Raw genomic sequence first — 25,293 nt, 5'->3', positions numbered from 1 at the left:
CCAATTTTTGATTATTACCAATCCCCAGAATACCCGCAGCTCAGCACATGCGGTGTCATCCCTGACACTGGGAAATGAAAGCACTGGAGACTGAGCTCCTGTCTGGCAGGGGACAGGGGACCAGCAGAGGATGACTGCCAGCATCAGTGAGGGAGCGGGTGACCGGGTGCTATCCACTCATGCTAAAAAAAATTAAGGAGGAGGCAGTTAACACAATTTGTACTGCACCATGAACTAGACAGCAGGAATTCTGGGATGTCATGAACCTACCCATCATCACCTATCATCACCACTGCCCTGGAACACACTGAGAAGGTCCCCTGGACATGGCCCAGGAGATGCCTGTACACAACGTTTGGAAAAACAGCACTCAGGGAGCTTGAAAGAGGGTCAAGAGGCCTTAACTCACCTGGACACCTGGTTTTGAGGCCAGTTTGCACTCACCCTTGTAAGTCCTTCAACCTCTCTGAGTCTGTTTTTCCGTCTGTAGGTGGATGGGGTGATGACCTCTGAGTTCCCTTTTGATACCCTATGAGGCTCTGGAACCCAAGAAGAAGGCAGCTGCTGACCCAGGAAAGTCTGGGGCCTGGTGTCCTCACCTGGACCAGAACCCTTTGCACTTCCAACCTCCATAGCACTGGAGCTCTGATTCGGGAAACACTGCTGTCTGTGCAGGATAACCACTCTGTGTCACCTGTGTGCCTTGTTGAATTTTAAGTGTCCTAAGGGTAGAATATGCCTCCCTTATGACCCTAGCAGTGTGGTGAGTGTGTATGAGTTTCATGCTGTATCCTTTGTAACAGCAAATTTAAAAACAATCTAAAAGACACCAGCAAAGGATGAGTAAACATGTCATGATCCAGCTACGGAAGATGACAGTTAGCCATTAGCCTTATGACGAGATCTAGTCTTACTAACACAGAAAGATGCTCACCACATAATCTCCAGGGATAAATTAATTACAGGACCACAGGAATGGTCCTGGTCGCCTATGCGTGCTGTTTGTGGAAATTCCTGGGTCTTGGGATTTTAGGTGAATTTTTAAACTTTATCCTTTGTCCTGTTCTGAATTATTTCATTTTTTTTATCATAATCAGTAACTATCCTTATCTAGCAGTGTCTGAGGCAGGAGCTGGAAAACTTTAGCCTTCAGGCCAAATCTGGCTACCATCTGCTTTTGTTTGAGCCACAAGCTAAGAATAGTTTTTACATTTTTAAATGACTGGGGAAAAAAATCAGAAGAAGAATAGCATTTTGTGATATGAAAATTATGTGAAATCCATTTCAGTGCACAAAAATAAAGGTTTATTGGAGCATGGCCATGTCCATTTGTTCTGTATTGTCCACAGCTGCTTTTGTGCTACAGCGGCAGAACTTAGGGGTGACAGAGGTTGTGTGGCCTGTAAATCCTAAAATAGTTACTCCCTGGCCCTTTGCACATAAAGTGTTTTGACCCTGGCCTAAGACATCGCCTGCTCTGGAAATCTTTGCAAGAACCTTCCCCAGGACTCTACTCAGTGCTCTGTTGTGACCTAAACGAGAAGGAAATCCAAAAAAGAGGGGATATATGTATATGTATAGCTGATTCACTTTGCTATACAGTATAAACTAACACAACATTGTAAAGCAACCATACCGCAATAAAAATAAGTGAAAAAAAAAACCATAAAACAAAAAAGAACCTTCCCCAGAATCGCAGCTCACTGGGGTTACACGTCTCACACTTGATTACAATATATTCAGTCAGTCCTCAATATCTGCAGATTCTGTATTTGCGAATTCACCCACTTGCTAAAATCTATCTGTAGCCCCAAAGTCTAGGCACTTTCATGGTCATTCACCAACATTCCCAGAGAGGCAAAAAGACAAAAAAAACAAAACTGAGTCTCCTGTTCCACATTCCTAGCTGAGGTCCACTAAGGAGACTCTGCTTCTTGCAAGTGAAGTAGCTGTACACCGCCTTGAGGACAAGGTGTATTAACATCTCTACCTTCCTTTCCCCTCTCTGCCAGCTCAACGGACATCAAAGTCCTTGAAAGACAGTGGACCAGCAACACGGAAGAGACCTGAGTCTTCCAATCAGTGCATGAAGAAATGCCACATACTGGCCACATTCTCCTTGGGCTATTCTGTGAGTAAGAAATAGGCATCTTTTGGGAACTCCCTGGCAGTCCAGTGGTTAGGACTCTATGCTTTCATTGCTGAGGGCCTGGGTTCAATCCCTGGTTGGGAAACTAAGATTTCCACAAGCTGAGCAGAGCGGCACGAAAAAAAAAAAAAAAAAAAAGGCAAAAAGAAATAGGCGTCTTTTGTGCTGAGCCACTCAGATGCTGAGGTTTATTTGTTACAGCATCAAGAGCTACTCAAATGAAACACTCCCACATTTTTTTTTCTTCTTGAATGAAGAAACTGAGGCTCAAAGTGGTAGATTAAACCTGACAAGGTTACATGGCTGGAAAGGTGTAGATTCCTAAAAGTTCCTTGGAAAGTTTCTAAAGGCAATGCTCTTTCCGTAACACCCAGCTGCTGACATGCTAAGAGCTCTTTAAGTGCTCTCAGACTTCGGATGAAAAAGGGTTCAGGGGGAAACACTCTAAAAAGTACACAGCACTCTAGAAATAACCCAGTCGCATTTGTCATCAGCTTTCCTGTCTACCTTCCCTTTTCTTAGTCAGGTTCAGTCTATCCACAATTTCATTTTCAATGGAAACAGAGAATGTGAATGTGGTAGCAGACATCACCCACCACTCTTGAAGCCTTCTCATTACTTTGAAATGGGCTAAAAAAAAGCCCATCTTCTCCACCTACCGGGTCCCCACCTCCCCAACCCCAGCTTGTCCTCACTCATTATGAGCAGCGCCCACGGCCAGGCATGGCCAGGCGGCTTCACAGAAGCCAAAGAAGTTATCAGAAATAAGGGCTGGATTTGACAGTGGGGCCAGATGTGCAGACGGGGCATTTCGAGGCCCTCACTTCCCTGCTCATAATTAGTCAGCTTCTAGCAATGATGAGAATCTGAGGACGTCGCAAAATAGTGACCTTCTCGTTCACTCCAATGAGGAAGGATCGTTTCAGCCTCCATCACAGGACGCTAAAATGTGAACCCTGATTGAGATCTTCACAATATTAGCCGACCTTCTGTTCAGAGATGAGGACAAACTCCCAGAGAAAAGATATTTAGTCCGTCCAGAGACTCCGTGCATTCAATGTGCACCTACTATGTGTCAGGCTGTGACCTAAACCCAAGGGAGACACAATCCCTCACCTTGAAAACCCAGGGCTTAATGAGAGACGCAGACATGTTTGTTTCAGGGCCACATGTTTTCAAGGGCCCGCTACCCCCTGGGTCCCCGTTCTTCACTGGACCAACAGTGATCACAGCAGCCATGACGGTCCAAACCTAAGTGCACTTGTACGTCTGTCTTTCCCTGAAGACTGAGGATTTCCGTAACGGTCTTTTCATCTGCGTGACCCCAGCATGTAACACAGAGTCTCAAAATGTGTTGCTTGGATGGAACTGAGCCACATGAATGAATGAATGAAGCACACTGGGAACACCAATGTGAACAGAAACACATTTCCTAAGCCCAAGGCAACGATTATAGATTAATATTGAGCGTGTGCAGAGGTTAGGAATTCCAGTAAATCCAGGAACATCAGACACGTAAAGTAAAGAAAGAACGCAGGAGAAGCAGTTAGTCCTGGCAGGAGGAGTCTCCCCACAATGACTAGGCAGGAATTAGGACCACTTGTTACCCGTTCCACAGCTTCCTGACCTGCCTCCGCAGAGCATCCACTGCACTTTGTTATAACCTCTTGCTCATCGTCTGTCCCCTGCAAAGACGAAACTTCCCCAGGAGCAGAGACTGCTTCTCTCAAGTCCATTCCCCAGCACCCAGCAGGGCTCAATAAACATTTTCAGAGTGGATATACCAAGTTCGAGACACAAAGACACATCGACACATCATAATTCCAAAACAGATTACAGATCTATCTATCTATCTATCTATCTATCTATCTATCTATCTATCTATCTACAGTGGTGATATGCTTACACACAGGAAGAAGCAGCTAACTCTGCCATGAAGGAAACATAATATTATATAAACACATGTGACATGTGGCTACTTCAATGAAAACCACAACCCATCCTTAAGAAGCCCTAGCTCTTCGCTGGGCATGGTCCCCAGAGGTAACGTTCACAAGCGCCTCATGAGGAAATCAGCAGTATTAGTCTCATGTTCCAGAGGAGGAAATGGACACAGAGGCACAGAGAAGTGAAGCTGGTTTCCCAGGGTCACAGAGCTAGTAACAACAAGAGTTACGGGGTGACTTTACATAGTGTCCCGCTAGAGCATGACCTCAAATCAGGAAGGCTGGAGGGAAAGAGAAATGAAATCACTTCTGCACAGCAAGAAACAACCAGCACAGAGTCAGACAGACCCTGGGAACAAAGCAGACCATGGCCCTCACACCTCATCACAATAACATGCACACACACATCTGCCCATACCAACACCAATGTGCTGATTCTCAACCACCTAAAGAGACTTGTCCAAACACGGACGCCCAGATCCCTCTGCAGGCCAATTAAACCCTAGTCTAGGGGGGCTGGAGAAAGGGATCAGGTTCTGGTGTCCTTTGCAAGCTCCCAGGTGGCTATGGTAATGCAGCAGAGGCTGAGGAACTCCACGGCTTTCCCAGGAGCACAGAGCAGGGCTCTGGCTGGAGGAACTGAAGACAGATTGCTGGAAATCAGGCGTGAGTATAAGAAAGCGTGACTTTGTTGTTGGACTACTGTTTCTAGACTACTTATTTAATTCGCCTGCAGTTGTAACCTAAAACAGGCTCTCTATCAACTCTGTGGCCAAGAACTTCTTGCACGCCTACCAGTGCCAAGATGATGGGCTCGCACTTGCCTGGAGAGGATGTTTACTGCCCCCAAACCTAAGGCTCGGCCCAGGAGTAGCTAGAGACCTGGCACATGTTCCTCTGCTCTCTGAGCATCAGTTTTCTCATCTGCAAAGTAAGAATCATCACACCTGTTTCAAAGGGCTATTGTGAGGATTAAAGGGGATACAGATGCTAAAGAACTTACTAAGGTGAAAAACAAACAAAAACAGAAAATACCACAGAAGAGAAAGTGTTATCACTGTCAACTTGGAGCAAGCTGGAGAGAGATCTGGGTTCAAGCCAGGCTTAGCCTTTACTATTGAGTCAAGAAATCACTCTGCCTCTCCTGCCATCCATAGTATAGCAGTGGTTCCCTTATTCATTCCCTCAGTCAGCAACCTTGGACTGAACGCCAACCATGATGTTGTGCTATGAATCAAATGAGACAGTACCTATGAAAATGCTTTGGAAGCTGTAACGTGTTCTGCAAATGAGAGGAGATGGTTCTTGTCTGTAATGATTAATTACGGGCTCAGAGAACCTCAGGGCTTATGGAGATCTTAGAGGGTCGCACCACAGGGTGATGCTTGGATCCCTCTCAGTCCCAATGTGGTCTCTAAGTGGACACCTCCAGCCATGACCGCTGTCTGAGACAACTCATTCATCCCCAAGGCTCCATTTCCTTTTATGCGGTTATCTGTCTGCCTCTTCTTTCCTCTTCCCTATCTTGGTTCTGCTCTTTGGGACCATAAAAGATACATGAGACTTACTGCCTTCCTCTCAGCTTTTCATTATTTGGAGACAACCATCATGGAAGTCCACCTCCCCCTCTCAACTTCCCTCCAGTCCTCTCTATGTGACACTAACGGAGCCTCAGTCCCCGTGTCTCAGTCAGCTCAGAGTGCCATAACAGAATATCACAGACTGGGTGACTTAAGTAGAAATTTATTTTCTCAGTTTTGGAAACTGAAGTCCAAGATCAAGGTGTATGTAGGCAGGTCCAGTTTCTTCTGAGGCCTCTCTCTTTGGGTTGCACCCAGCTACCTTCTTGCTGTGTCCTCATATTATGGGGAGAGAGAGAGAGAGAGAGAGAGAGAGAGAGAGAGAGAGAGATCAAGCTGTGTACATCTCTTCTTATTCATGGCACTGATACCATCACGGAGGCCTCACTCTCATGATCTCATCTAAACCTAATTACCTCCCAAAGGCCAAATACCATCCCCTTGGGGGTTAGTGCTTCAACAAATGAATTTGGGGGGAGACACAACTCAGTCCATAGCACACCCCACCAGAAGGGTCTCTTGCTAAACAAAAGCAAATCTTACTCAGACATTAACTGAGTACCCACAATGTTTACAAAGCATTAGTTATATATGCTGAGGAAACAGACACTCTGGTGTCTGCCCTTCAGACACCAGAGTCAAAAAGTATCACTGTCAACACATAAGAGGTCTCTGTATCATAAGAAAGACTGAGCCACCAACTAGGGAGAGGAAGTTCACAGTAAGTGAAAGAGGTCACAGCTGGAAGAAAACACAGCCCTGCCCTTTGATTAGCTTTTACTGTGGAGGTGACGACTCCTGAGCTGACATCAAGACATCCTCATCCATCCACTGAGGATGGAGCACATTCTCTATGCCAGACCCAGTGCTACGAGCTGCAGAGGCAGCTATGAGCGGAGCAGGTGACCCAGCAGCCCTTACAGAACTGGGGTTTGTTTTCAGCCGTGGTCGTGAGATCCCTCAAGGCGGGACGGGTCATGCCGAACTGCTCTGCACCCCTCACCCTGAGCTCAGCACCTGGCCCTGAGTAGATGCTCAAAGACGCGATCCCGTGAAACAATGAGGGAAAACCAAGACCCCTCTGAAGCCGACCTTTATCATCAGAGATAACGAATCAGTACTTGCTGAAGGATGGCCACACGCCCTCCTAAATGCAAGAGACCCACTCGCTGATCATGGAGAGCCAGGGGTCTCGGAGAGCTGAGCATTTAAGCCACTGGGATACTGTCCTTGTGAGGACAGATGTAGGCAACCAGGACTGACTCGGCCTTTTCATGATGACCTGCCACCAAAATGCCAGATCTTGAGGACAGGTTAAATCTGCTGGAGAAGCTGGCCGGTACACTGCTGCCCACTGTGCTTCAGGCCTTGGGAGAGGTCTGGTGACTGCAGCCCTGGCGTGAACTGAAGGTGGAATAGAGTACAAAGACGCTTCACACTTTATAAGATAAAAGCAGCAATCTGGAGGTCACGGAAGTAACTGCTGCCTTCAGTAAAACTGGGCTACCGCTAGCTACAGCCGTGGAAGTGGACTCTGAGTTTAAGGCACGCATCCACGGGGTGGATCCTTGGGGGGCAGGAAGTAAAAACGAACTTCCACTGCCAGGGCACTCTCTCCGCCCAACTGTAACTTCTACTTTGGGGTTCCTGTCAATCTATCCCAACATTTAGAGAGATATTCTTGCTGTTCAGCCTTGAGAACACTTTGATCTTCTTTCATCTGTTGACATTCCTGAAATCGTACTGTGTTGAGCTATGATCCTTACTCAAATTTATTTCCTATGCCAGAATTTTATTGACAAGAAATTTAGAAAGATTAGATGCCGAAATCCCTGACACACTACTTGTCTATTTTCAGTGCATTTTTATACTAAAATAGTTTATACTAATATTCATACAAACCTTAATTTACTACAATATTAAAATGTCTTTAGTAAAATATAAACTAAAATACTGTGCTTTTTAGTTGACACAAAACTGAGATGCCATAATGCGGTTTTCCCCTTTGGTCATTTCAAACACTGAAGACAGGGCACGTATACTCATGTACTTGTACGTCTTATGTTTACACTGCTTACATTCACATATGAGACATCAGAACTGGCAAAACCATTGCTTTTGTCATATTTGCCAAGCGTTAGGAGATTTTTTAATGAATTTCTCAAAATCTCATGTTGTGCTGTTTATATGTGTATGTTTATATATTTATATACATACATATATAAATCTATTTTGAAAAAAATCACAAAGCTCTGGTTAAAGGTTCATGTAATAACACTTGCATGTCTTTAATGTCTTCAGACATAAAAGCCTTACAGTCCAAATAATGTTTGCCCTGTGGTGAAATGTGACAGGGAGGACCTGAAAGAAACAATGAAAAGAAGCTATTAAATATTTCTAGCCATAATGGTACCTGTGTTTTACCCAGAATTTACAGAGTATGCTCTTTAATGTAGCAAATATTTTAAAAGACAGAGATACCTTTTTGTTATGTGATACTTTTTTGACTGTCGCTAAAACAATTTTTAATCACAGTTTCTGATAATCTTGCCATTTCTTTTACCATATTTATGGGAAGATGAATATTGTTTTTGTTGAAAGATTGAAGTTTTTCTCTTCTTTTCCATACCCTCTGGTTAAAAAAAAAAAGTGCCTCTGTTAACGAAGTAAGCAGACACCTAATATTTTATATGCTTTTAAGCTGTGTAACTTAAAATTGGGATCCTCCATTATGAGCTTGATTATGTCATTGATAAAATGGTGATGTGTATGATTTATAATGTCTGGGAATATGTGGCTATAATTTTGTGGGAGAAATAATTTGTACCAACTTAGTGTAAGAGCTTAACTTACCTAAGTGAATACTGAAATGGAAAATACATCTTGGACCAACACTAGCTTCTGGTTCCTAGATGGACGGGCTGCAGATTTCAGGTTCCCAGCCCGTTGTGAGCCCCCACACCTCATCGGGTAGTGGAAAGGAACAATGACATGATGCCTGGGAGAGCTCAGCATCCTGCCCAGCACAGCAAGGGCTCCATTAAGGCGCTTATTCACAAATATTCTAGTTCTACTTTTATCACTGTCATTATAATCAGTACTGACAGAGCCGTCCATGGAGATACCTCAGCAGAAAGGCGGCAAAGGTACTTAGAAGGCAAAACTGGAGCTGGCATTTAGGAGCTACAGGAGGTGTCGGGGCAGCCTGGAGCAGAAGGAAGCAAACACAAACTGTTCTGGAGGATGGACCCGAGAAGGCGTAAGAGACAGGCAAGAGGAGGGGACAATTCATTCAGGAGCTAATTCGGTGAACATGCTAGAGCCTGTGGCAGGCCCACCTTTTGGGGGTCAGTTTTCTCCCTGAAAGATTGGAAGAATACTACCTAGTACAGTCCTCCCTCGGTATCCTCAGGGGAGTGGTTCAAGGTCCTCCACGTATACCAGCATCCGGGGATGCTCAAGTTCCTGATAGAAAATAGTGTAGTGGGACTTGCCTGGAGGTCCAGTGGTTAGGACTCCGTGCTTCTACGGCAGGGGGTGCAGGTTCCATCCCTGGTCGGGGAACTAAGATCCTGTATCGCTCCACGGCACACACCACCCCCCCCCCAAAAAAAGGAAGAAACTTCTGCAGACCACCTAGGTCAGCCTCCCACTGATCGGTTCACCTAAAACACACAAAAAGGGCTCATTTCGGAATGAGTCACTCTTACATAAAAAAATGGTGTAGTATTTGCATATAACCAATACACATCCCCCTGTATACTTTAAATCGTCTTTAATTTGCATATAATACCTAATACAATGTAAACACTATGTAAATAGTTGCCAGCATGCGGCAAATTCAAGTTTTGCTTTTCGGAACTTTCTGGAATTTTTTTGCAAATATTTTCAATCTGTGGTTGGTTGAATCCACAGATGCAGAACCGGAGAATAAAGAGGGCTGGCTATAAGAAGGAGGCTACGCTAGTCAACATTTGTAACAGCTCATGGCACATAGTAGGCCCTCAAGAAATGTTATTTTTGTTCTTCTCCTTCTTGAATCAAGAAGCATCTGCTCTGAGATGGGAAAACAAACCTATACATAAAAATAAACCTAAGTGAAATTTTACATTAACTACAAAAGGCTAGTGATCATTACAAATTCCTGGGAGAAACTGATGGTGGCTCACTAATTAATTGGGTTTAGAGACATCAAGTACCACTTAACGAGTCATTGCTCCTTAGAGGAGCAAATATGAGGACTGTCACTTGGCAGATTTCTAATTTACACTCCTCTGGGGAGACCGAAAGGATACACGCTTAGGAATAAAGTTCTCTCTAAAGTGTACCAGAGTGAACAGCTGCCAGCTTCGCTGCATAAAGGTCAGATGGGGCAGCTGGCATCACTGTCAAGCAGCGTGGTCTGCAGGCTCCCTTTGTGTCTTTGTCAAGGATCAGAAGTGAGAAAGGGGACAGTGGGGCAAAACACGGGTGCGTGTCCATGGGGTAAGACTTTTTGCAGGGCGCTACCTGGGGAGGGAAACGCAACAGAAATTGCGTTGGCTGGAACACATCAAACCAAACATTCACGTGCAGACGCGCACTCCCCCACACAAACCACATGCATATCACTTTCCCATTATAGTATTAAAATATGCTCTTAGTTTAAAAAATAAAATCACAAAGATCCTACTTTCTCACACCTTCCAATCGCATTTCCCGGAAATGTGTGTTAACAGGAAATTCATACCCTTCTCAGAATTTCTCTCATGTGCAAATATGCATGTGTACTATTTTGTTCTGTCTTGTTTTTACAAAGCTGGGTTAATTCTATATCAAAAATACTGCAACTTTTCTTCAATTAATTGATTACGGGCACCTTTCCATATTAGTATGTATAAATTCATCTCAGTTGTTTGTATTAAATTTTTTTTTTTACTCTTCATTTTGAAATAATTTCACCCTGACAAAAAGAGTTTAAAAACAGAATGAATTCCCACAGCTTTGCAATTTCTCAATATCAATATCTCACGTAACCACATTATAATATCAAGTATCAAGAAATTAACATTAATATAATCCTATTGTTTAACCCAGAGACCTTACTCAAATTTTACTCATAATGTCTTTTTCCAACCCAGAAGCCAACCTGGGGTCACATATTGCCTTCAGTCATCATGCCCCTCAGGCTCCTTTAATCCGGCATTGTTCCTTAGTCTTGCTTTGTCTTTCATTTTTGAAGAGTAGTGGCCAATGACTTTGCAGAATGTCCTTCAACTTGGGTTTGTCTGGTATTTCCTCTAGAGTAAATGCAGGTTACACACTTCTGGCAAGATGAGCACAGAAGTGATGGCTGACTCCAGGGCTGGGGCAGGGAGAGCACAGCATGATGCTGGGATATCTCGTGATGCCAGAAAGCAAGGCAGTGCTCAAAAAGTGATGCGGAAACGTCAGAAGCACATAGAACCCAACTTCAAGGGCATCCCAACGACCAAATCTAGGAATATTTGAGGAAAAAAGCTGCAGTCATGGACTATAAGCAACGTAATAAAATAAGAACTTATGAGTTCATACTGATATAAATCGTTGAATTTAATGGAAAAGAAAGGAAAGTTCTTCCTTACATTAGAATTCCAATTGATAAATGGGGACCTGATGATGGAAACAGACACTGGCAATAACAACAATAACAGTTTCAGGCAAGAATTATCAATGGAGGCTAAAATTACTTAGGTGAAAGTATGATGAGAAACATGATATTTACATAGCAACGGAGTATCTCCTGATAAGATACTTACTAATTGTAAAGGGAGAAATAGTAACTTTTTGGTGGAGAAACCAGGCAGACACCGCTTTCATCAAGTGATCAAGGTAAGCATCACCCGTCATGGGACAAGCCAGCACCACGTGCCTCCCGGTCTAGCCTTGAGATGGTCACAAAACCTCATTCTTCAGACTGCTGAGTATGACACTTAATCGGTGAGGCTGTCCTCCAGCTTCTGCTGCTTTCTCAAAGCTGTGAAATGAACATCTTTTGAAATGTGTTTTACTCTTTCTAGAGGACAGATTCACTGGAGTGGCGGGGGAGCTGCCGGGTCCAAGGGTGCACACGCTCTAAATGTTGAAGGTTCTGCCAAATCTCCCTTCAGTGAGGCTGGTCCAGTTCATCTCCACCCAGCAGCACTTCAGGAGACCCACAGCACTTCCCTGTGCCAGCAACATTCATCACTGCAACCTGCCAGAACGCCTAACACAGGAGCAAAGGAAGCTAGTTGCGGCTGGGTCAGCACCTGGGCAGATGCAGGGAGAACAGCAGGAGAACTCGGAGCACCAGTGCATCTAGACATGGAGATTTTTCTGAGGACAAGGTCAGGGCTCCAGGCCAAGGAGGACTCAACAGCAGGTACATTTATTAAAAATACCCTAAAAAAAGCTGACAAGACCCTCATCTATCTGCAGGATACCATATAGGTTTGCTACTTGAGAATGACTTAAAAAGCTTGAGCTTGCTCCAAGCCCCTCCTGGCCTCAGCTGCAGATGTCAATTATAACTCCTAAGAGTCTAACACAGTACAAACACAGTCATGAGGCTTCCCTATTAAACTTGTTAATGATGATTATCTTTTTCAACCTGCTGCATGTCACTTTATATAAATTGCATCAAGGTAACTTCGAGGAAAGCATTTTTAACCTTTGGAGATAAGAAAGAGCAGAAACTTCGACAGAGCGGAAAGTCACTTGGCCAGGGTCACACAGTTGCGGGATGAGAGAGGTAGTTGGTGTTTGGAAGCCTGGTTTAGAGTTCATCGGAAGAGCCGTGGTTCTCCCAGCCCAGGCCTCTCCCCCTTGTCTGGACGGCTACTGTACTAGGGGTGTACACGCATTAGCTCATTTCCTCTCAGCCACCTAATAACACAGGTACTGTTATTAGTTCCATTTTGCAAAAGGGAAAACCAAGATTTTGCCCAAGGCCTGGTTATCAGTAAGCGGCAGGCTTAGGACTCCCACCAGGTTTACGTGACTTCCAGGCCCATGTTTCTGGTGACCACATTACCGGGCCCCTCTCTACCTTGTTTGATGCTGGCCGTGCCCTGGGCCATCCACAGATGGGCAGTGAGCAGTGAGGGGAAGCAGGAGAGCTTGTTCATCCCATCACCTGCCTCCTTTGAGATGAACAAAGGTGAGAACGTGAAGAAGGGCTGGCACCCAAGCCAAAGCCCTCCCTTCTCCCCCAGCTGATAAAACCAACAAATGCAGGCGCTGATCACCTGCTGTATGCATGGGGGCTGGATCCCACAGATCTGCTTTACAAGCTAGGCTGAGTCAGGACAATCCACGTGCAAAAACCCAAATGATCGTTCAGTCGCAAAGCTATGATGTTACTGACAGTGAGCGCAGATGAGACAGCTGGATGATAAACGCAAGGGCTAAGAAAGACAGACAGGGCCCAGGAAGCCTCAGACACAACGCTGTCGAGAGTCATTCCAGGACTAAGGATTTACCCCCTCAAAACTCTCCCACCCTACTTGGGCAGAAAGAGAAAAACAAATACCGTATATTAACACATATATGCGGACTATAGAAAAATGGTACAAATCAACCAGTTTGCAAGGCGGAAATAGAGACACAGATGTAGAGAACAAACAGATGGACGCCAAGTGGGGAAAGCGGGGAGGGCTGGGGGAGGGAAAGAATTGGGAGCTTGGGATACCAAATTGTACACTCTAAATATATGCAGTTTATTGTATATTAACTGTATCTCAATAAAAGTTCTAAAAAAATAAAAATAAAAATAAAAAAACTCTCCCACCCTACTTGGGCAGAGGCATGGCAGCCGTTGCTGGAGGGCAGGGAAGAGTAAGGTCTGAGCAGAAAGGAAAACTGCTAACAGCTACTAAGCACCTACCTAGTGACCTCACTTACCCTCCCAAACAATTCTCTAAGTAGGCATCATCTGTGTCACAGAGGTGGAAAGTGAGGCTCAGAAAGGGCACTTCACTTGCCCAAGCTACTAATGATAACATTAAAGAATAAAAATAAAGGCATAAGAAAGCCAGGATAAAAACTAGGTGTACCTAGAACTAAAGTGAGGATCCATCTACAATAACAGACTTTAAATTTTTGTTGTAATTCAAAAGAACCAAGGGAATCTTACTATATAATAAAATCAGAAAGACGGGACCTGCTATAGACTGAATCGGGTCCTCCTCCAACTTTACATGTTGACGTTCCAATCCCTGGTGTAACTTTATTTGGAGATCAGACCTTTATAGAGGTAATTAAGGTTAAATGAGGTCATAAGGGTGGAGCCCTGATCCCACAGGATCAGTACACTTACAAGAAGAGACTCCAGAAGGCTAGTGCCTCCTCTCCTCCCCCCCCATTATGTGAAGATACAGCAAGGAAGTAGCAGTCTGCAAACCAGGAAGAGAGCTTTCACCGGAAGCTGAACCAGCTTCACCTTTATCTTTGACTTCCCAGGTTCCGGAACTGTAAGAAAATAAATATTCTGTTGTTGAAGCCACCCAATCTACAGTATTTTGTTATGACAGCTAAGGTTGATGAAGACCTGGGCCCTCCATAAACCAGACCAGTGGCCTGATTGGTTTGTTTTTAAACTATGTCCTCATCACTCACGATGGAGCATAGCTTCCAGTATCTGCATACGTGTTTGTTTATGATTTATATACAGAAATGCCTATATTATTATAAAACATATGACACTTTATAGGAAAGAAATAAAGTAAGCAAAAACAGACGTTGTAACATTTTCTTCATATCCTTGTTGCAGGTTGAACTGTGTCCCCCCAAAAGTTATGCTGAAGTTCTAACGCTCAGTATTGGTGAGTGTGACCTTATTTGGAAATAGGATCTTGGCAAAAGTAATGAAGTTAAGATGAGGTCAGATTAGGGTGGACCTAATTCTTACAAGAAAAGGGAAATCTAGACCAGACGCATGGGAGCGCAGTCCACGTGAGCAGAGATTGGAATGATGCAACTATAAGCTAAGGAAGGCCAAGGATTGCCAACAACCGCCAGAAGGTAAAAAAGAGGAAAGGAAGGATTCCTCCCTAGAATATTCAGAGGGAAGGCAACCCTGCTGTAAGCTCAGTCTCCTAGGCTGGAAAACTGTGAGAGTATACGTTTCTGTTGTCCCGAGCCACCTAACGTGTGGTACTCTGTCACAGCAGCCCGTGCAAACTAATATACAAGCCCCAATAAGTCCGTCCAGCTCACAGAGGCCAGCGTTTGATAGAGATGAGCATCACGATGGTCACGATCGATGAGAATTCCTGAGGAATATCGTGATTGATAATCAATCACATTGGACCCTGAAAATCATGAAGTTTCAGCACTGGGGTGTCGATGGCCCAAGTCAGGATGGTGCGTTCAGAGCAAAAGGGAAAACTCATGGCAGAAGAGCTGGTCTGGAGGCACACTGTTCAGTGAATGGCTCAACGTGGGGAGGTAGCAAGAGACTGTTGGGTCTGACGGGGGCCACGGGGGAGCCAGAGGGGTCCAGGAAGTGCAGCAGAGGCAGCCTCTTGCAGGGCCCCGGTACAGAGGAAACCCCCCGAGAAGCACCCAGCCCACGTTTTCTCCTCGGGCCAACCTTACTTCCCCCTGTGAGCACAGGCCTGGTTTATTTTGACAAGGTTGTTTCCACCCAGCACGGGCACACGCCCCTGCAGACGCAGAGAAGCCCGGCATACCCTGGGGACTGGTGTTCATCGTGGAAAACCCAAAGCATCACCTCCAGACGCAGCAGGCTGTGGAAAGGGGCCACTGGCAAGCCCCCCGGGAGTGGCCCGTGGTTGTGGGCAAGCAGCGGGGGGTGAAGCCAGCAAGCAGTGAGCGTAAGACGCAGAGCTTCCGGGCACGGGGCTGCAGGTGGGTGGTGGGGCGGTGGGGGAGGGTGGCAGTCTGGGCCTCAAAGGCTTGGAAACCTGCTTTGAGCTCAATTGAGCAAAAAAGACAAGGGTAGGAAATACAGAAATACACCTTGCATATTAATCAAGGTTCAACATGGGAAGAGGAAACATACCCGTTGAATTTCAGATAAAGAATGAACCATTTACTGAAAAGACAAGAGGGCAACTCCGAGGTATCCGAGAAGTAGCGGCTGCAGAGAGCAAGCACACCTTTTTAGGGATGGGGCTCGGGGTAGGGCTATCAGAACTGAGAAGTCTGGGGGGGCCCTGGGCAGCCCTGGTTGGGGGTGTCATCTCTAGAGTGGCCAATGTGGCTGGTTCCCGGAGTCAGGGACCAAAAAAATCCCTGTAAACTGGAAGCAACTTTTGACACTGGGACCAAGTGCTGCTGCCGGGGGGAGAAGCGCTGCTGCAGTGATAGCCAGGAATGAATGGACATGAACAGAAAGGGGCAAGACTCTCCCACCTCCCCAGCTGCCAGTCTCCCAGTCAGATCTGGCCACGCTAGGCCAGCAGTTCTTCAGGACCTTGATCATCGGCCTTGGACTGGGCACCGCCCCCTTTATATTGGGCATTTAGTCAAAAGAACTTAGGAAGGACTAGTCAGGCACAGACTCCGGCCCGTCAGGCAGGATGCTGGCCTGAGCTGGGCGGCCAGGCCAGTGTGTCACACCAGATGCTCAGCTCTTCACCAGCCATGCACCTTCCACTTGCCCACAAGTCCCCACTGCCTGCCCACTAGGCCCACATCATTATTTATAGTGCCTGCCTGGCCCCCATAGACAATTGAGTTGGAGACCCCTGGCCAAAAAGGAGAGGAGGTAGGGGATTCTGCATTGTGTGTCAATTGCTTCATTTGCCTTTGGTGTGTATCAGGTTCCAACAAGGCAGGGGCACGTGTCTTGTCCACTGCTTTACTCCCCCAAGAAACTCTGAAACTGAATGGATGAATCTTGCTTTGGTTTTGGGAGACTGTGCAAAGCACTGCCTGCGAGATGCAGTGCTTCCCTCAAGGATGTGGTCTACTTGGGAGCAGTGGACAGGCAGAGAATTTTTTTTGAAGTGGGTACATTTCTGACAGGGTAATAAGCCCAGAGGACTCTAGGAGTATGTGCGGGGTGGTATACAGCGGGAGTAACATGGGACGGGAGGGAGAATGGGAAAGGCTTCCCAGGAGGACAGAAGTCTGACAGCATTCTGATCTGCAAGCGTTCCAGGCAGTACATGTTTCTGAGTTTCCGTCCAACTGTGTCCAACTCTTGACTTCTGGTCGTGAGACCACACTGCCCACTGGAGAAACCCAGTGTTTTCACCCCACTGCTCTCTGCCTATGTGCACTTTTAGAACTCACCATTCAGCACTCTTTCTTGCCAACCAACGTGGGCAAAAAGAATGTCTGTTCAAAAGTGTTTGGAGTAGTAATGGATTAGAGTTGGAACATCAGTATGAATGCCTGGTAGGCTTAATATAGATATGATGGGGCTTCCTAGGTGGCGCAGTGGTTAAGAATCCGCCTGCCAATGCAGGGGACACGGGCTCGATCCCTGCCCAGGAAGATACCACGTGCTGCGGAGCAAGTAAGCCCATGCGCCACAACTATTGAGCCTCCGCTTTGGAGCCCGTGAGCCACAACTATTGAGCCCATGTGCTGCAACTACTGAAGCCCACGCACCTAGAGCCTGTGCTCCGCAACAAGAGAGGCCACGGCAACGAGGAGCCCGTGCACCACAACAAAGAGTAGCCCCCACTCACCGCAACTAAAAGCAAGCCCATGCACAGCAAAAAAGACCCAACACAGCCAATAAAATTAATTAATTAATTAATTAATTTAAAAAAAAACACAAAACCCTTGCATCAAACAAGGATCTTTAAAAAAAAAAAATATATATATATATATATAGAGAGAGAGAGATACGATGGATACCTATGGAAATATTTACACACATGGGTATAAACATGGGTTAAGACACACCTATTTCATTGCTCTGCCAGCTAAGAAGGCTTAGGAGCAGTGACACCTCAGCAGCAACAAGCACGACTTGCACCTGTATGTTGGTTTCTGATACCGTGTTCCAACAAAGCACACCAGGGCTCCTTGGAGAAATGGCTGATTCTAGGTCTGGGGCAGGAAATACAAAAGATGAGCCTGGAGCATCTTGTCATGCCAGAAAGTAAACAAATGCTCAAAAAAGTGATAAACAAACCCCCTCCCACAATGATGGGAGTACATCAAAAGGACCCAGGAGCCAACTGAGAAAGCTCCCACTGTCCAAAGCCATTGAAAAGGGTTGACAACAACATAAAGTCATACTGAATTAGAATCCGAAGTCTATAAAAATATCCACGAGTCCATATGGATATAAATAAACGAGGGAGAAGAGACAAATCTCCCACGGAGAATCCCAAATAACTTGTGTAGATACTTCACCATCAAGGAGGAGCAAAATGGGGGCTTCCCTGGTGGCGCAGGGGATGAACTTGGAGACTGTCATACAGAATGAAGTGAGTCAGAAATAGAAGAACAAATACCGTATATTAACACATATATGCGGACTATAGAAAAATGGTACAAATCAACCGGTTTGCAAGGCGGAAACAGAGACACAGACGTAGAGAACAAACATATGGACACCAAGTGGGGAAAGCGGGGAGGGTTGGGGGGGAATGAATTGGGAGATTGGGATACCAAATTGTATGCTCTAAATATATGCAGTTTATTGTATGTTAACTGTATCTCAATAAAAGTTCTAAAAAAAAAAGAGAGAATCCACCTGCCAGTGCAGGGGACACGGGTTCGAGCCCTGGTCCAGGAAGATCCCACATGCGGAGCAACTAAGCCCATGCGCCACAACTACTGAGCCCACGTGCTGCAACTACTGAAGCCCATGTGCCTAGAGCCCGTGATCCACAACCAGAGAAGCCACTGCACTGAGAGGCCCGCGCAACGCAACGAAACGTAGCCCCTGCTCACCACAACTAGACAAAGCCTCACTCACAGTAACAAAGACCTAACACAGCCAAAAAATAAACAAATTAAAAAAAAAAAAAAAAAAGGAGGAACAAAATGCCCCATTCCAGAGGTGTGACATCCTTCCAAGTACTGTGAGGAAGTGGGGGGGGGGGGGGGGGGCAGGTATTTTTACAGTGGAGAAATCTAACAAACAGTACCAGAGCCAGGTGGTCAAGCTTACTTTACCCCCTGTGGTCTTCCTCCCCAAACCCATCATCTCAGACTAATGAGAAAAACACTGGAAAAATCCTAATTGAGGGACAATCTCTAAAAGTACCTGACCTGTACTCCTCAAAACTATCAAGGTCATCAAAAACAAGGAAAGTTTGAGAAGCCTTCACAACCAAGGGGACCCTGAGGAGGCATAACAACTGCATATAATATAGTGTCCTGGAAGGGAGGGTGGGACAGAAAAAGGACATCAGGTAAAAATTAAGGAAACCTAAAAAATGTATAAACTGCAGTTAATAATAATAATGTATTGATACTGATCACTAACTGTAACAAATGTGCCAGGCTAATGTAAGATGTCAATAGCAGGGAAAACTGGGTGAGGGATACACGGGATGGTCCTGAACTACCGGCACCATTTCACGGTAAAATCTGAAACTCTTCTAAAAATAAAGTTTGTTTTCAAAAACGTGTGATGAATGTGTTCAGGGGAGTGGAAGTGTAGGGGTACAGGTGAAAAATGATGACACCTGGAATATTTCCTTCAATTTCTGCTCCTCATGATGACTGCGGTTCCCATTAAACTCTGAAAACATTGTATCAGCCTGAAAAAGGAATTGGCATGAAAGTGAAATGTGGAAGCTGGGAGGGACTGACTGACCAGGGCAGCCATCCAATCTTCTGCTTTCAATTAGAGCTGAGGAAAATGAGGCTCAAAGACTCGAAAGCCAATGGCCAATGAACTCCTCAGTTCAGTGCCCTTAGGTGGACCATCTTCGGTGACTTAGATGAGTCACAGACAACCAAGTCATTAGGTCCTCAAAACAGGAAACCAAGGCTCAGAAGTGCCTAGAGCCTTCATCCCAGCTCAGGGCTGGCAAGGGGCAAAGCAAAGCAGAGAGACCTGGACTCACATCTCCTTTCTGCTCCCAGTGCAGTGCCCCTCCCACCTCCACACACCCCTGCCACCCCACCCCCCCACCCCACCCCCGGGCCCATGGCCACTCACTTTCCCAATTCCCTCCGACTTCAGCAGGGGTAGGGCTGATAACTCAGGGGAAGAAGCCAGCTCAGGGAGGGTGAAAGATTGGTTCTTCTTTTTTTCCTCTTATTTCTATCGTGATGAAACTTTTCCTTAACCCAACATGTTTTAAAGGTCCTCCTTCTGATTTCCCACAGGGATGAAGCCAAGTGTCTCTGCTTTTCAACAGCAGAAAAATGCCCCTCTGAGTCCTTGCGGCCAAACGTTGTATGATGCTGGGACAGGTAGATCCCTTAGTCTTAAGGTTTCGTCTTTGGAGGGGGAAAAAAAATCCTCCGGATGCCTTGCATCCCACAATGGGCATTTTCTTCATAAAGGCACCCATTACAACCAACTGCACGAGAAGGACAGAACTGGAGAGAAGAGGGCTGAGAGCCAAGGAATGTGAATTCCCAGCAGACCGGGCATCACTGAGAGCAACAACGAGGACCCAGAGCCTCGGCAGCTCGGGGTTTCTGAAAGCCACCCGCACCCTGGAAGAAGCCAGGGTGCTAGACAGCTCTGTGCCACGTAAGGCTCTGTCATTCATTCCATTACACATCAAGGATAAAACCTGCTGCATCTCAGACTCTGTCCAGTTCCCCAGGTAAACCTGGGTCCCAGGGGAGCAGAAGAGGATCGGTGACCCTGGAGAAAACCTAAAGGCCAAGCTGGGAGGTCCCCTGGAGGGAACAGGAGGCGTCTGGGGACTACTGGAAGAGGCACTAAGAGATACATCAGGAGAGAGAGACATACCAGGATGGAGTTACTGGTGATGTGCAGCACTTACATCAATTTAGCAAATGGTCCTTTCATTAGTGAAAAGCTTCTAAATGCTAGCCTCAAGTTAAAAAAAAAAAAGAGCTTGAAATCATGCAAAAGCACAAAGCACTAGTATGTGCTTCACATCCGTTCCATGGGGAGATGCCTTCATTTGCCATCTTCGGCACGTTAGTTAATCCTCATTTCCTCATATGCTCCGAAGAGCAAATGAGATAATGTATGTAAAGTGCTGGAAACACTATGAATAATACATTTGACTTATTATTTTTTTTTACTATTATTATTGGTAGTATTAGTAGCAGTATCTTCAGCATACAAAACACACACCACTACTACTCCTATAAGGACAGAACCTTATTAGTGGTGCCTAATAGGAGCTGTTAGACTACCCAATGCTTAGTACTTCAGGAGGCAAATTGATTGACCAATAGAATGCACAAATGACTAATGAAATGAACAATCTCCTATGGCATGGGGAGAGCATCTTAAAAGGGAGGTGGCCCAGTGGATCACAAAGAGCATGACCAGGAGTCCAGAGCTGCCTCTGCTTCTAGGAGCCTGGTGCTATGACCACAGAAGAGTTCGGTATATACCCAATTATGTCTTAGCAAGGAAGAAGAGTGAAAACAAAGAATTGGGCCTAGCTTAGGGAAACCCTGAATGTCAGGATAAAGACAGAGCAGGACAAGAGAACTCAGTTTGGGCTCCCTGTTTTAAAGATGGGACTGGGAAGGTTCAAAGGTGTCAGCCTCACCTCAACACCAGAAGAGAGGCTTTGGGACCAAGGTAGTCAAACTACCCTGCAGCCTATGGCCTGAGATGTGCATCCCCGTGTGGCTTAGTCAGCTCAGGCTGCCATAGCAAAGTAACAGAGGCTTCGTGGCTCACACAACAGACGTTTATTCTCACAGTTCTGGAGGATAGAAGTCTGAGATCAAGGGTCCAGCTGATTTGGTGTCTGGTGAAAGCTTGCTCCCTGGCTTGCAATCAGCTGCCTTCCTGCCATGTCCTCACGTGGCGGGGGGGAGATGGAGAAGGAGAGGGAGAGGAAGGGAGAAAGGGAGAGGGAGAGGGACAGGGAGAGGTAGGTGGAGAGGGAGAGGGAGAGGTAGCTCTCTGGTGTCTCTTTTAATAAAGATGCTAATCCTATCAGAGTAGGGCCCCACCCTCATGACCTCATTTAACCTAAATACTCCCTTAATTCCAGTACAGCCACACTCAGGATTAGGGCTTCAGCATAAGAATCGGGATCTGGAGGGTGCCCAAACATCCAGTCCCTAACGCTGTGCAAACACAGATATTTAAATACACTGTGTCTCCCCCCAGGACATTTTCTACCTACTCTTTTGTCTCCCATAGCTGGGCACAACAGCTGGTTCACAGTGGGAAAATGGAAGAGGGCAGGGAGGGAGGGAGGGAGGGAATCGCTACATTACACCAGTCACCACACTAGGCGCTGGGAAGGTGGATTCAGTGAGACAAACACCACCGCAGGCAGGAGCCTGACCACAACTCCATTATCATCAGGTCCCTTCCCCCAAAAGGCACTACAGAAGGAAAAAGCCTCATCTTCAGAAGAAACAGAGCTGGGAGAGGCTGGAGAGGGGGAGAGGGGGAGAGGGAGATGGCAGAGAAAAAGAGAGAGGAGGGAAGGGGAGGACAGGGAAGGGGAGGGAGAGACAGATGGAGCAGCGAGGAGCAGCAAAGAGAGAGTCCAGACACGCCCACGGATCAGGTGGGGGGTGGCGGGGGGAGCAGGTTCAGGTGCCTGGATTCAGAAGATCCACGCTCTTTGGTAAGATCCACCATCGACTAGCAGGGAGTTCCCAGCAGCACAGTTGCTCTGAGTCTGCAGTTCATTCATCTGTGAAATACAGGTGCCCCAGTCTGCTCAGGCTGCTATAACAAGATATCACAGACTGGGTGGCTTAAACAATGGAAGTGTATTCCTCACAGTTCTGGAGGCTGGAAATCCAAGATCAAGGTGCAGCCGACTCAGTTTCTTGTTTGCAGAAGGCCGTCTTCTGGCTGTGTCCGCACAGCTCGGGGAGCAGAGAGAAACGTTACTCTTCCGTGTCTCTTCTTATAACAGCATTCATCCCATCCTGAGGGCTCAACCCTCATGACCCAGCCACCTCCCAAAGGCCTCACCTCCTGACACCATTACATTGGGGATTGGGGTTTCGACATCTGAATCTGGGGAGACATGAACACACAGTCCATAACAACGGAAATCCACAGAGCCAGCCTCTGTGTCTGGACTTCCTCCAGAGCAAGAACAGTGGTTTTCCCTCCCTTATGGCAGGCACCCTGCACAGTGCAACACTGCAGGGTCTTAGTAAACAATCATGGGATGAAAGAAAGAAGGAAGAACAAGAAGGAACTTTTATAAACTGTAAAGTCCTAAGCAAACAGTGTTTAGTTTCCCCCAAATCCCAGAACGGACTGAGGAGCCCTTGAAGGAAGAGCACTCTGTGCACGATTTCTGACTTTCTAACTCAAACTCAGTGTCCAAAAATGCAGGCAATCCAAGGAAACATTCCCCAAGCATGTCCTGTACGCCTGTCATGGTGCCAGAAGCTGGGGCGAAAGCGAGAGCAAGACCCAGAGCCTGTTCTCAAAACATTCCCAGTGCAGGGACAAGAGCTGATGTTCGAGCAAACTGGATGCTGCTTCTGGAGACAGAAGGAAACCAAACCCACTGGGGAGATAAGAACGGAAGGTTCCAAAGCCTGCCCTTTAATATTAATTATAATAATTATCACCCATAATGATAACAGCGGTGGGTACTCATCTGTGTGGCCAGCTGCTGGATAAATTGGACTGAAAGAGACCCAGGAACACTTTCGTTTTCAGGGGGTGGCTCGGACTCCCTACCTCTGCAAAGCCCATCGCGGGCACTGCCGAGGAAGCTCGGCATCTGCTGGTGTGACAGATGTTATCAGAAGAAACAAAATTAGGCACATTTTCCCCTAGACTTACAATTCCCTCCTCTGCATTTGCCCTCATATTTTGACATTAATTGAACTCTGTCTTCATTACTAAAAATAAACTCCAGGTCAAATGCAATGAGCCAAAAACCTCAGTATGAAACCACAAGAAACAGTAATAGTAAAATGGGCCAGTAGCAGAGGTGTTTTGAGAATCCGTTTCTGTTTCAAGGGTAGAGTTCCGAGTGGGTCCGGAGTTCTTTCAGCAAACACTCTGGACACTGAATAAAGGAAGCAACCTTGACATATGTACCCTGTGGCTAAAGACTGGGGCTGGCACGTGTCCGTGGGCCGGAAGGCAGGTGCCTTCGGATGCCCCCTCACCAAAGGCCAGAGAGGGCTGGCTTGGGAGTATCAGGTGGGACCCAAGAGATGCTCTGTGCGGTAGGAGGCAGGGGAGGGAGTCCAAAAAGCACGGTGAGCATCCAAGGGAAGAAGGCAACTCTGTGCACAGGTGTGAGGAGGGGCCGGGATAAGACAGAATAACACAGTCAGGAGCCAGGCAGGTAAGGAGGTGGGAGAGAAGCAAACAACAAGGGCTCTCTCTCACTGACCATTTCCTCAGGCTGGTTTCTGCAGCTGAGAAGAGAGGTGTGGAGAGCTGTAAAGGACTTGCCTAGCATCGCAGCAGGGAGAGAGGGAAGTGATTCTGTGGTAGAATCCCAGTTTTGGCAAGAATAGTGCAAACATTCCCAGGGATGGGAAGGGTACAGATGCCCTCCTATTGGCATGCAGCCCAGGTGAGCTGATTCTTAGGCAGGGATGAGGGCAGACAGCCTCCCAGTGGGAGAGCCTTGCCTTCAGAACAAGTAGAACCACAGGCACAAGCACAAATGCTTGGGCTTTTCTCAGAGCCCGGAGGACAGACCAGCTCTGCCTGGGGACGCCTTCAGGACTGAGAACCTCAGATTCCCAGCACCCACTCCTGCTCGGTCCACACGAAGCCGCTGAATTCTAGGGAAATTCCTCTCCCATTACCCCCCCAGACAGACCTGCCAAGCCTTTCTTCCATCAACAGGACGGTTCTTCCAGCTTCCAGATCTTCCACCCCAGTGACTGGACTCCCATCTGCCATTTCCCCAGACACGGGAACATCTCACTCCAGCCCTGCAGGTGCTGCTGGGAGGCAGGATCCCAGAAAAGGTGGCTGCACATCTACGTACACCCCTTCTCCCCAAACTGATGGCCTGGACCAGGAGCGTGGGCTTCTGAAACAAAACCCAAGGACTGGTTGAGTGCTCGAGGGCCCAAAAAAGGCATGCAGCACTTTCACAGGAAGGCCTGCAAGCTGTACTCACTGCAACTGCCTTCTGACGCCAGCATGAGCCGTTAAGTCACGGTGAATGGGGAACGCGGGTGCACAGGGCTACGAGCGCCCGAGGACAGAAAGGCTTCTCCAGTAACCATCAGCTCAGCTCCTGGCAGGTCTTATTCATACACATCTTCCCAGACTCTCAAGAGGCAGCACCCGCTCTAGGAAGCCTCTTAGAATGGACAAGGGTCCCTCGCCCAGCCTCCCAGATGCCTGGTGAAGCTGGAGTACAGTAAGTTCCCCACGCACGAACCTTCAAGTTGCGAACTTTCAAGATGTGAACGTATTATAAACCTATTACAAGACTTCCCTGGGGGCGCAGTGGTTAAGAATCTGCCTGCCAATGCAGGGGACACGGGTTCGATCCCTGGTCTGGGAAGATGCCACATGCCATGGAGCAACTAAGCCCGTGCGCCACAA

At 46.8% G+C, this 25,293-nt stretch overlaps 1 long non-coding RNA gene across 11 annotated transcripts in view; it reads right to left on the bottom strand.

The window, feature by feature from the left end:
• The window catches only part of LOC130853477 (uncharacterized), a 191,423-nt gene that overhangs the window by 61,200 nt on the left and 104,930 nt on the right, over positions 1-25,293 (bottom strand). For 2 of the 11 annotated variants that reach the window (XR_009053779.1, XR_009053783.1), the window contains one exon: positions 24,554-24,769. The exons of the other annotated variants lie outside the window; for them this stretch is intronic. This is a non-coding gene — a long non-coding RNA (uncharacterized LOC130853477). The remainder of the gene's footprint in view (positions 1-24,553; positions 24,770-25,293) is intronic. 11 annotated transcript variants of the gene reach the window in all.

The sequence above is a fragment of the Hippopotamus amphibius genome, chromosome 5 (genome assembly GCF_030028045.1).
Source record: "Hippopotamus amphibius kiboko isolate mHipAmp2 chromosome 5, mHipAmp2.hap2, whole genome shotgun sequence".
Lineage (NCBI taxonomy): Eukaryota > Metazoa > Chordata > Mammalia > Artiodactyla > Hippopotamidae > Hippopotamus > Hippopotamus amphibius.
The sequence above is the reverse complement of the archived record's forward strand: the minus strand, read 5'-3'. Positions and strand labels throughout refer to the sequence as shown.